General features: G+C 43.4%; 1 protein-coding gene across 1 annotated transcript in view; it reads left to right on the forward strand.

The window, feature by feature from the left end:
- LOC139209966 (arf-GAP with coiled-coil, ANK repeat and PH domain-containing protein 3-like) overlaps positions 1-12,075 on the forward strand; it is a 62,471-nt gene that overhangs the window by 13,873 nt on the left and 36,523 nt on the right. The gene's annotated exons all lie outside the window — the stretch shown is intronic.

Below are 12,075 nucleotides of genomic sequence, written 5' to 3' on the forward strand. Positions count from 1 at the left end.
CCGGTGCACAGGAAGCCCCCACAGACCGCACTGATAGGAGTGGTGTAAGCTGTTGTGGTGCTGAAAGGGTTAATCTATGTCACATTTTCACTACATGACTGTCTTTGTTGGCTCCCTGTCTGAAGTGCCATTTCCCCATGGGCTGTGGTGGCCTAATTGCGTGACCCCCCCCCACTCCACACACACACCATAGATGTTGGGGGATGTATGGAGCTGGCATCACATTATGAATGGCGACTACATCCAGCTTGTTTGTCAAAAAGCCTAATTGCAGAAAGGACTTTCTCCCTGCTGTCTGCCACATGTAGTGATAAGACTTTCTAACCTGAGGTCCTCATCGCTTCTGAGTGTAAACTGATACAATAAATGATCTGGCCTTCATTCAAAGAGCTCCTTCACTGTGGGTTTAGGTTGTTTAAATCAGTATTTTTCCTTATTAGCTTTACTAGCAGCTAAGCCGTTCCACTGCTTTGGTCCGGACTGAACATTCAAATTCATCAGAGGATGAATCCTACTGGCTTTGATGGTGCCCTGACTTTTTCTATCTAGCACCACAAGAGGTGGACATTTTTGGTTTTTAGTGAAATGACCATGAAATTTGGTGCACAAGTCTTGTTTTGTTTAATTTGTCTGTGGTTTATCACCACATAACCCTGCATGTAACTAATGGCCCATCATTTCCACCTGTAGTTTATGTTTTTGTGCTAATTAGCAAATGTTAGCTTGCTAAAACACTAAGATGGTGAACATCGTAAAACCCCGGGGCATCTTCCAGGTTCAGATAAGGCCAGTGTTATGGTATCACGCCACTATTGCTCAAAAACAACAGATACTGTGGTATGTTAAGAAAAACAATCATTTGAATGTAACATTTAGTGATGTCTAGTTACAGACTGTTGCATCACACCCGCAGCGGTTTTTGTTCACGCTGATGTTTTATCCATTAAAGCAGTGAGGGTGAAAGCAGGATTGTTGATATGGAAGTGGGAGTTGTTGTTTATGGGACTTCCAGAATGACTTCACTATTGACCTGCAACACGCTCAAGGTCACGCAGGACTCGCTGGCCACGTTCCCATTCATTGTCGTCTTTTTTTCAGCTGCATTCCAGTTATCTTCCAAGAACTGTGCCGTCAGCAGGAAGTTCAGGAGGGGAGCGACACATGGCTGCTTCCAAACTCACTGTAAATACTGAATGCACAAATAGACGGTTGCATTTATAGAAACCTCTGTCTCAGTCTGCCTCCTCCTCTCTCAGTATTTTGTCTCATTATACACAGCAGATTTAGCTCTTTGTCTGGACTGAGTGTCATCAGTTGTTGCTCACTGATCTCTATAATCTCCTGTGCTGTGGTTGTAGTGTTCAGTGCAGACTGGAGATGTATTAGCAGCTAATGGAGCTCTGACCACAAAACCTTTAGAGGCATGAATGGTGTGTGGAAAACTGCTAAAGGAGCAAACCGCATTGAATTTATCCCTCATGACAGAATTCACAGTTTTGGCTTGTTGAGATTCTGCAGCTGACAGAGTTAAAGATTTACTTGTCGGTCACAATTTCCATGGTGACAGTCGGAGCTCTGCGGGATCAAATCAGCTCATATCAGAAGTCTGATTATGTTTTAAACTATTATTAGAAAGTGCCAATTAACAATACAGAGATTTGTTTAGAGAATAGAAAGGGAATTTACAATTATTCTCTATATCGATTCATGTGATTATGTTTTTACGCTTTTTAGTAGACGTCAACAAATACTGAAAAACGTACATCATCATTTCTAACAACCCAGAGTGATTTCTTCAAAACTACAATAAGGGCGTTAATGGTAATGAAGGAACAAGTCCTTCTGTGTCATTCAAGTATTTATATACTTCATTTTTGAACAACAATGCAGCTCTATGGCACAGATTGATAGAATATATCACGCTTTGAGTACACAGACAATACTTGTTCTATAGACCATCACCAGACTTATCCTTTGAAATGTCACATCAAATTAAACTTTAAAGTAATAAAATGTTTTGCCCCTCAGTTGATCACCCTGTACAATTTGCAGTCCCGCCACCCAGCTATGAATCCCCCATGGATTCCCAGATGAGCATCAGTCTTTGTCCTCTGACTCTGAGTGACATCCAGTTGTTCCTGAGGGACACACAGAATAATGGCTCTACTATCAGGTTATCTAAACAGCTCAAGATGCTCTGGAAAGATGCTCGCCAACAACGGGAGATCAACAGTCAATTGCGTGCGGGGCATGTTGTTTCTCAAAACAAATAAGATACAAAGTTGCTTTTGGACACTTGGAGTCTTTCATACGACTGTCTTCGGCGCTGAAATCTATCCAGCTGCCTGACTACAGAATGAAAGGCGATATTGTGCAGAAGACGTCTGTTCCACAGCTGACCCGTAGTTAAAGCTTTGAAATATTAGTGGAAAGGCTGACACAGGAAAGAAAACCCTCACAGATCCAGCTCCGACAGAGCAGGAGAGACACTTTCTGCCACATTACGGGTGTTTGGCTTAATAATTGTGGAGTTCAGGCATGTGCATATTTTTTACGCAAGCAGAAAGAACTCCTTTTTAATAGTGAGCTAATAACTCTGGTTTTATGTACCCTTAAATCAATCTGTCTGAGTAGAAACTAAAATTAGATAATCCAGATGTTTTGCCATTTGTCTGCTGCGCAAATCCCCGAGCCAGACGAGTTATAAATGGAAACAATGTTATTTTCGTTATTCTAGACATTAAAAAAAATCTCAGTGGATGACTTCAATGAGCAGTGCATGATCCACTTGCATAATTTGATCTTGAAAGGGCCGTTTATCATCCAAATCATGAGGATGTCTGTCGGACAGTAGATAGGACTGTTTGTATGTTGTCTTGGCAGCTCCCTCGCTTTGAATTTGAACAGGCTGGACTGCAAAAAGAGCGGGAAGAAGCCACTTCAGCTGTTGCTGTTGGTCAGCGGCGCCTGTCTCTCTCTGACACGTTACTCTGCGGCAGTGAAGCAAACAGGGGAGGAGATGCTTTTTTTTTTTCTTTCTTTCTTTTTCTTGGCAGGCTAACCCACTTCTTTTCTGTGTGTGTGCGTCCTGGAGCCTGGAGTGTGATCAGACGGGGGCTGAGGGCAGCTGCTCGCTCCCCAGGGGCCGGGCCACTCTCACAGAGTCGCTGTGGGGTCAGAAGTCAGGGTTTGGCAGCCAGTATCTACTGTGTGTGTGCACCAGGGAGTGAGGTGTGAAAGAGCTGCTAGTCCATTAACTTTTGGCCAGGAGGAAGGTGCAGTGGTTTGAGATTGCATCGTCTGAATGTGTGTGATTTTTACAGCCGTGGGTCTGTCAGGTCCACCACTTTGATCCAGACTGAAATATCTCATACAAATATCTGAACACCACATTTAGATGATGAAGCTTTGTACAGAGGGTGACTTTGGCAGTCCCCAGACTTTTCCTCTAGCGCCACCATTAGGTTGACTTTTGTGGTTTTTAGTGAAATATCTCAAATACTGAAGTACTTTATCTAGCGCCATCATTAGTTTAAAACTTTTAATTATCCAATACTTTAATTCAAGACCTACAAAACCACATTCCCATCAGCCTCAGCTGCTCCCTGTGTTAGTAATAGACCAAATGTTAATGCTAGACTAAGATTTTAGACATGGTGAACATTATCCCTGCTTAAATATCTCTGCATGTTGGTATCGTAGTATAGTATTGTGAAAAACTTTGAAATCAAAAGTCGTGTTCGAATGAAAACCAGAATGTGACTTTTCCTTTGGATGTTTCTGTGAGCAGCCCTGGCAGGAGTTTTTGCAGAAATAAGCTTGGCTGCAGAAGTCTTGTTTGATTTGAATGTCTAGAAGATGGGATTCATCTGCCCAGATTAAGCGGGAATGTTATCCCCAGCTCAGGGACTGCCTGGCTGGCTGTTTTACTGCCTGTGAACCGTTGGTCGTTGCACAGCGCCAGAACTAATGTCTCTCGCCAAGGGAGGGTCTGAAAATATGCACACATGTTGTTCAAGGTCCAAGGAGACACTAACGGCCTGATACAGGAGGAGGATTTAACAGCAGAGAGAATGTCTGATTACATATGAAAGCCTTTCTGTCTGTACTTCTGTCTGATTCAAAATATGTGACTAACAGTTTGAAAAGACAGAAAATCTTTATTTTTAACGCTGGCAGTCCTTTCTTAAAGGGCCATTCCACCAATTTAACACATGAAGATCAGTTTACTCATCACGAGGAGCGCTGCTCAACCTGTGAAAAACAACTGTATAAAGTTTGAGCAACTAACCCTAATGATGCCATCAGGTAATGTGGAATTTAAATCCTACTCTTGTGAATACTTCACAGTTTTGGAATAGCAATACAAAATCACTTGAGTACCTGTAAAGTTTTGCTGGTTTAAAAACCCTTTAAAGATGGATGTTGTAACTGATTCACTATGTTTAATAACTGACAAGTCATAGCTACTAGTGATGTGATGCAATGTGAAGCAAAATCAGACCAGAACACTCCGGATACAAGAGCTGGCTCGTGTAGACTAGTTGAAAGCCCCTTATAATCAAAAAATAATGAAATATTACTTTTTTTTAATCAGGGTTTATATTTGTTTGTTTTTATTAAATATAGGATGTTGTCAAGTCATGTGGTCCTCCACTAATATGATTGAGGATCTTCTTTGACCACAGCTACATAAAGTCAGTCAGTAAAACCTGCCATTTATTTCCTGTTTTTACTGGGGTTCTTGTTGACTTTTTAATTACTCTTGGTTATCGTGGGCAGTCAAAGTGAAGTCAAGTGAAAATTGAAGTGCCATTTCAAATTACAAAATTGTAGGGTTGACACTGAGCATTTGTAATTTGTAAATATATTTAACGCTGGCATTAATCAATCAGTCATCTTGATGATAGTGTTGCCTTTCAAAGACACATTAGTGAAGCCTTTCTGTTAAATGTTGAAATATGTTGTTTCAAATGATGGTTTCTGTTTGTGGCTTCACTATATAAATCAAACACCAAATGTGTTTTTGACTTTTTTGACTTTTTAAGTTTTTGGGCTGCTTTTTGAAGAGATGCATCGAGCCCTTGGGCTGCTCGTTCCCTCAGGATTTATGTGCTGCGGTCTGTGGCGTGCAGAGAAGCACCGCACAGCCAACCCTTCTAGGAGGGAGAGTTGGCAGGGGAGGAAGAGGAGGAGGAGGAGGTGTAGGGATCAGACAGGCAAAAGTTCACCCACAGCAGGCAGACTGGTCATCTAAGGTGGAACCCGCCGCCAGACAAGATATCTCCTTCACTTAGAAAAAGATAACATCCATCAGGAGTGTTGATTTTGGAGAGGTTGTGTGCAGTCAGGAGAGGCGACTATATATTGTCAGACAGACTCAAGTTCCCCCTTTTCCTGCAGCCAGACTCCTGTACCCCTCCCCTCTCCTTTCACTCTTCTTTCCCTCCCTTTTTTCCAGTCCAAACTACTCTCTGGATGAGAGATGCTCTGATGGCAGCCTGTTACACTGAGTCTGTGACACCCAGTATGGGCCCAGCACTGCAGCCTGAGGCGTCTGTTTTTACAGTTTCATGCTTTCAGATTTGGTGGACTGCCACCTTGTTGGCTTCAGTCTGGTGTTGCTAAAAATGCATGACGGGCACACTTGGCTCACCTTGCATGACAGCTGCAGTGTGACACCTGCCTTCTCCCCCTGAGATGACGAGGAAAGAATGATAAATTACCAAAGCTGAAGTTGACCAGAGGCCTGTATCACAAATCCAGTCTAAGTCTCGCTGTGGCTGGCTTACCTGTCTTCATTAAGCGTCACACTGGGGTTGAGCAGCATCCCAAAGCTGATTCTCAACTGGCTCCGTTAACTCTTTCAGCTCTACAGAGGCAGAATTGTTAATCACACGTAAAATCAACAGATACAGCGAGCAGAGAACTTAGTATGGCATTAAACTGTGATACTCAAAGAGAAATGTGGTTATTGCTGCAGGAAGATGTTGAGTTTAGAATTTCCTCGGCTAATTACATGTGTCTAATCTTACGTTGTGATGCAATTCTCTCTAGTGAAAACATTAACTCTTAGTTTGCAGCTTGATTGTTAAAATTCCTGATACATGGCAACAAAGAAAAACAGTAACAGAAAAAAAACCCCAGCAAAGCACACAGTACAGTACAGTACAGTGGAAGTCGGCTGCTCTAAACCAAACAATCGAGACCGAACAAGTGAAGCATGCACTCATATCTATTCTGAGACACTCTGTCTAATCTAATTTGCATTTCAGAAGCTTCTCGTCGTATGCAAAAACAAAACTGTGCACAATTAGTTTAATAGAGTTAATTTTAACACTGCTGCATTATTCTGTTTCATGCTTTTTGTGGTTTGCGTTACATTCAGTATGTCTGAGTCTCTCTTAACTTCACGCAGACAAGGGTGTCCTGCTCTGGGCTCTGCGTGACTGTGCGCCTCTGTCCTTGTCAGTGACTTACGAGGCCTTTCATTGTTGTGAGAGAGGTTACACATATGCCTGTGTTCCAAAATAGAGCCGGTTTTGTTTGGGCTTTTCTATGAAGACGAGCCTGGTCAGGTGGCAGTTAGGCCTGTCTCTGTCGATTTAGTCACTGCTTAACCGGGAGCCCTCGGGGCCGTGTGGGCTTTTGGCTTCCATTCAGGCAGATGTAGATGGCACAACGTGGAGCACGCGCGCCACTATTCAGTCAGTGAGTGAAGTAAAGCAGATTTTATTTTTGTCAAACTAAACAGTGAAAAATTTTTTCTTTTGCATCTCTCTAGATTGGATTTGTCAGTTCTGTTTTTGCGGTTTAATCCGCTGCTTCAGATAACAGATTATTGAATATATATATAGATATTAAATTAACTTATTTGGTGGTTAATTTATTAGTCCATCGACAGAAGGTTCAACATTTTTCTAGCAAAAACAATCAAACAAATGAATTTATGGTTGATAAATGACTAAAAACAATTAATCACGTAAGCACATTGTAATGGGATGATTCTAAAATGTAATAATTGACTATACTCAGCACTAGCGTGAAAGCATGTGACCCCCAAAGGTTCCAGGGTCCCGTCCTCTCCTGAACTCAACCAGGCAGCGTCTTTACGGACTCGACAGAGATCAGACACATGAGGCTCCAATGAGGAAATAGTGTGGTGGGAGTGTTGGTGGTCCTTGTATTGAGTCCACTGAATGAGTGGGTGGGCCGGGAGGGTCGTCTGTCTGCCAGGCTAGATGAATGTTGCCGTAGAAACGGGGTTTGGTGAATGGCTGCCACTCAGCTGTTTGGCTACACACAAGTATTTGGCACAGTGGACAATCGGAGGGGGGATGGTGAGCACCAACCTCCACTTGTAGAAGAGCAACCGGGCTTCGATATAAATACTGACATAACTGATGTGAGCACCTGTCCTGAGACATACACGTTAACCCTGTGACAGATACTACAATCCAGAACTATATATCTATTCATGCACTGACTTGATGCTCAGGCCTCCCGCTCGTCGTAATCGGCGCATAAATGAGTAATTATTGCTGCAGCAGACATGCCACTTCTGGGAAACCATTAGAGCAGACGTGCATTGTTGTAGAGCGTTTGAGGTTAATACAGCGACAGCAGCACACTCAGTGTAGTCTGGTGCAGAAATGTGAAGAGTGTTTATAGTGCGGCTCAGCTCTCTCCTCTTTCAGAACAGAAAGCAGGCCTGTTTAAGTATGAGGAACACAGCTAAGCTTTCAAGTGGATATAAATGCCTGGGCTTATGAAACAATAGTCAGGGCTTTGAACACATGTCGGCGAGGGTATTACTGGAGACATTTGAACTCACTCTGCACCTTAAATGCATTAGGATTGGGTTACCGCTGATTATGGGGCATTGTAATTCTTAAATTATTAGGATGATGGAAATGTGACGCCAACTGCATGAGTGCAAAAGTTTCCTTGGAGGTCATGAGGTCAAGGTTAAGTATCGCAAAATGGGTTGTCCACATTTTGAATGATTAGGAGCAAGCCCCCCCCCCCTTAGTTACTGTTGCTATGCCTGTCAGGCTTCCTGTTTTCTTTCACATGGCACATTTTGTAGTTTTCAATCATAATGGTGGCAAATTTGTTACTTAAAATTCTTAGTAACTTTTGAAATAGGACATGGAAATAAAGAAACATTGCTGCATTGCAGTATAGAGCTAGTTGGCCCATGATAACCTCAAAAAATATCTACATATGAATGCAGAATCTGTGGGCACGGGACAGATTGAGGTATCAGTTATGTCCTGGTTTCCATTTGTAGTAAATTTTCAGTCCGAGTGGTATGTTGTTTCAACAACAGTCGGCATAGAGTGCAAAACACGCACGTATTGGCCAAAATGCAACCTAGGAGCCCATTGGCTAGTGTCTGAAAACAATATAACTTTTCATCAGCTTGTTTAAAAAGTATCTGCATTCATATGCAGATATCTGCAGAAATGCTAAGAGAGGAAAGATGAAGTCTCGGCTCTGATACCCGTTACCCCAGATATGCGTTGGAGGAGTGCTTGGCATTGCATATATAGGGGTGCCTCCTTGACCCTGCATTAGTTCATGTGGTGGTCTGGAGAAGGAGGAGGAGGAGGAGGAGAGGAAGGGCTGGGCAGGGCAGGGGGCATTAGGAGCCAAGAATAACCCGAGCTGTTGTTCAACATAGCTGAAGGGAATATGCTCAGGGATCCCAACCCCCTCTGATCGGGCATTCAGCCCTGCAATCTAGCCTCAATTAGGACACTAAAGCAATCAATATTAGAACAAAATGCTGCCATTTCTCCAGACAGGAAGTGGCTTCTCACAATGGGGCCCTCAGACAGACAGAGCCGCCCCGTCTCCAACCCTGTAGTTCCCCTCCTCCACCCCACCTCCCGTCCCCCCCGTAGCCTCCTAAATTCTCCACACCGATGAAAGCTTCTGTGGTAGGTTTTGGATTAAGATTCGAAGATGAAAGAGATTAAAGCTAACTGAAGAGTGTTGGAAAGAGCAAACGACACGCTGATATCCAACAGCCTGCTGATTGCAGAGGATCACTTGAAGCTAGCATCTAGGCTGCTCTACAGCTGTTCTCATTTGTATGCTGGCAGAGACCAGAGCGTGCTGACACCGCTGCATCACTCATTGGCTAATTCGCTCTCCCCAGCGGGCCGCTGTCTGTAGGTTCAGCTGGTGCGTCCCAGCTGGCAGTTTGGTTGAGGGGCCACGGCTGTATTTTAGGGGTCACTACCTGGACCCAGTGTTGCCTCTTTCCTCAACATCCCACCTGCTCGTTCCCCATCCAGGCCACCAGGCTGCTGTGCCTTGATTCACCCCACAAAACACAACCCTTTGGGGCATCAGCTGCATCTCTCTCAGACATCCAGGTCACACAGCAGCAACACCAGCCTTGTACTTTACTTGACTATTTGTTTTTCATGCCTCTTCATGCCTCTACTTCAACGTACCAGAGAAAAATATTTGGCATTTATTTGACAGCTTTATTGACTGGTTACTTTACAGAGTAAGACTTTACTACTCAACAATATCTAAAATAGTGAAAATAAGCTTCCGTTTGAGCAACTACAACATGTTGTATAAAACTCACAGGAGCCATTTTTCTGTATTATAAGTACTTTTACTTTTGATACTTTTCATACATTTTACTAATGATATGTACGAAAAGTCCTGGAGTGACATTTTCACTACAGAATTTCTACCTGTAATTGAGTATTTCTATTAAGGGGTATCTCTACTTTTACTTCAGTAAATGTTTTGAATACTTTTTTCCACCAGTACTAACTGGAATAATGGAAACATTTTCTCTGAGATGATGCTTGTGGAACCTCTAAATGTTGTAGTTCACACACCACAAATGGAGAATGGAGAAATGTCATACCATTTCAAAAGACTTTAATGTAGCATCATGTGAAACTAGTTAAAACGTGCGGCGGCTCCTGAATTAAAGAGAAACGGAGGTGTTCTGCGACTTTGGGCCAGTAAACGGCACCTCTGGACGCCCCGTCAGCATCCCACCAGCCATAAACCACCAGAGCTGCAGCTTACTCAGCACAATCTCATTGTTTATTATGTCTTCATACTGCTGCTTAACTGCACTGTTCCATGTCACATAAATGATGCCAGACTAATCCTGCACACTAAGAGGTGCGTGAGACTTCAATCTGGACAAGTTGTAAACGTATTGACTCAATCAGTGAAGGGATGTGTGTTTAATGGTCTCCCAACGAGGTTTTAATGGCGCGAATGGTCATCTCTTGTCACAGTAGCCGTGCTGTGCGTCATGTTGTTATCTGCTTAGCTTCTCCGCTCCCCTGTGGTGTGAATAAGGGTCAGCTCACAAGCACATTGGGGACCTCTGCGTCCCACTTAGGAGATGGTTGCCGTGGCTACAGGCCTGGGGCACTGTATGCATCCATTATGGGAGGCATGTGCAGTGGGGGTTACAGCCTGGAGGGGGTTCAGCGGGAGCAGCTGTCCCATGAGATGCAGCCCGCACATCTGGAACAGCTAGCTGGGCTGTCACTCTGTTGAGCCACACTGGCCCAGATGCATTTGGAGCCACACTGTGTACGAGAAGCACGGACGAAACTCAGCGCCATCCACACTGTTGGTGAATTTCTTCTACACCAAAGTGTTCCTTTAAAATTTGGCACTTTTCTTGCCACATTATTGAATGTATTCAGTGTTTACCCCACACCTCTGCATTTGGCAAGATGCAAAAGCCTTTAAAGTGTTAATTTACAGGATCATGCCCTTAAACCCACGTATATAAAGCTGCCTTAAATTCTTAATTGTCTACTGACGCCCTCTCCTAGTAAGTTGTCTATGAACTACGACCAATTTAATCAAAGAGTGATGTTTTCAGAATCATAAAGAGGGAAAATCTCTGGTGTTTCACAAGGAAAAATGCAAAACTGAAGCCAGAAAGATGTAACAAAAGTCACGTGTAGTATTAGTAGTATCTTGTAGTATGTTTTTCTTCTCTGTCCTTGAAGACAAACCAAGCAAACAAGAACAATGCTGGGGACTGTGTGAAATTCACTGCATTGAGGCAGGGGGTTGGACCTTATTTTGTCTTTCTGAAAAGCAAGACTTTTGTAAAATGTGTCATTTTTGCTCATTTGAATGGATCATTCATGAACCGTGTTTGGTATCTTCAGACATCTGAAAGTAAAATATCTAAATAGCTTTTCAAGGGCGGTCTGGCTGCCGCTGAAAGGCGTGAGAGGAATGAGCCTCCTGAAAAGCCAGGGCATGCTAAGCTCTGCATTATCACATAAAAAGGGCAGTTTCAAAAATGACATCAGCAATGAAAACAGCTTTGCTCACAGCAAGATTATCCCTGGGTGTGGTGAGCTGAAGGCTGCTCTGCCCGAGATCAGCTGAGGTTACAATAACACACGTCCACATGTCGAACAATATGGTATTGATTATTTTGGTAATGTATGCTTTTGACAGATATTTCCTCTCTGGAGTACTCACCCCCCACTTCCTCAGATCCTCACGATAGATGCTGGGGAGAGTAGAAAGCTGTGGGGGTTGAGAGGAGTACGAATGCACGTGCCATCCTTCGTCCTGCGAGCCTGCTGCTGCCCGGCCAGGCAGGCTAATCCACCCAAGGCCAGAGAGAAAGAGATGAGACGAAGATACAGAGAAGTTTTATATCCTGCCAGCTGTGGCCGATATATGCCACAGATACTCTCATCACGCAGCTGCTGTGTGTGTTCTGCACTGCGATTCGTTACACTTTCTCCTTGATATCAAATGGAAGACTACTCTTAAGTGCGTGCCAGAGAAAGCAAGATGGAAGCTGCCAGTATGTTTCCTCAGAAGTGCTTGTCAGGTCCAGTGTTCATTTCGAAAATAATGCCAAAAAAATGTCGGTATTCATGACCTACTTTTCAAGACAAAAACAATAGCGAAACTACATTAAAACTAACCACTGAAAAGAAGAACTGGATCATGAACAGGATTCATCCTCTTGGGGCCATGAATGTTTAATTAATCCAGCAGCTGTTTGTTTAGGATATTGCGGCATGGCACAAAGTGGTCAGC

Source organism: Pempheris klunzingeri, chromosome 11, assembly GCF_042242105.1.
Source record: "Pempheris klunzingeri isolate RE-2024b chromosome 11, fPemKlu1.hap1, whole genome shotgun sequence".
In the NCBI taxonomy this organism is placed as follows: Eukaryota; Metazoa; Chordata; class Actinopteri; order Acropomatiformes; family Pempheridae; genus Pempheris; species Pempheris klunzingeri.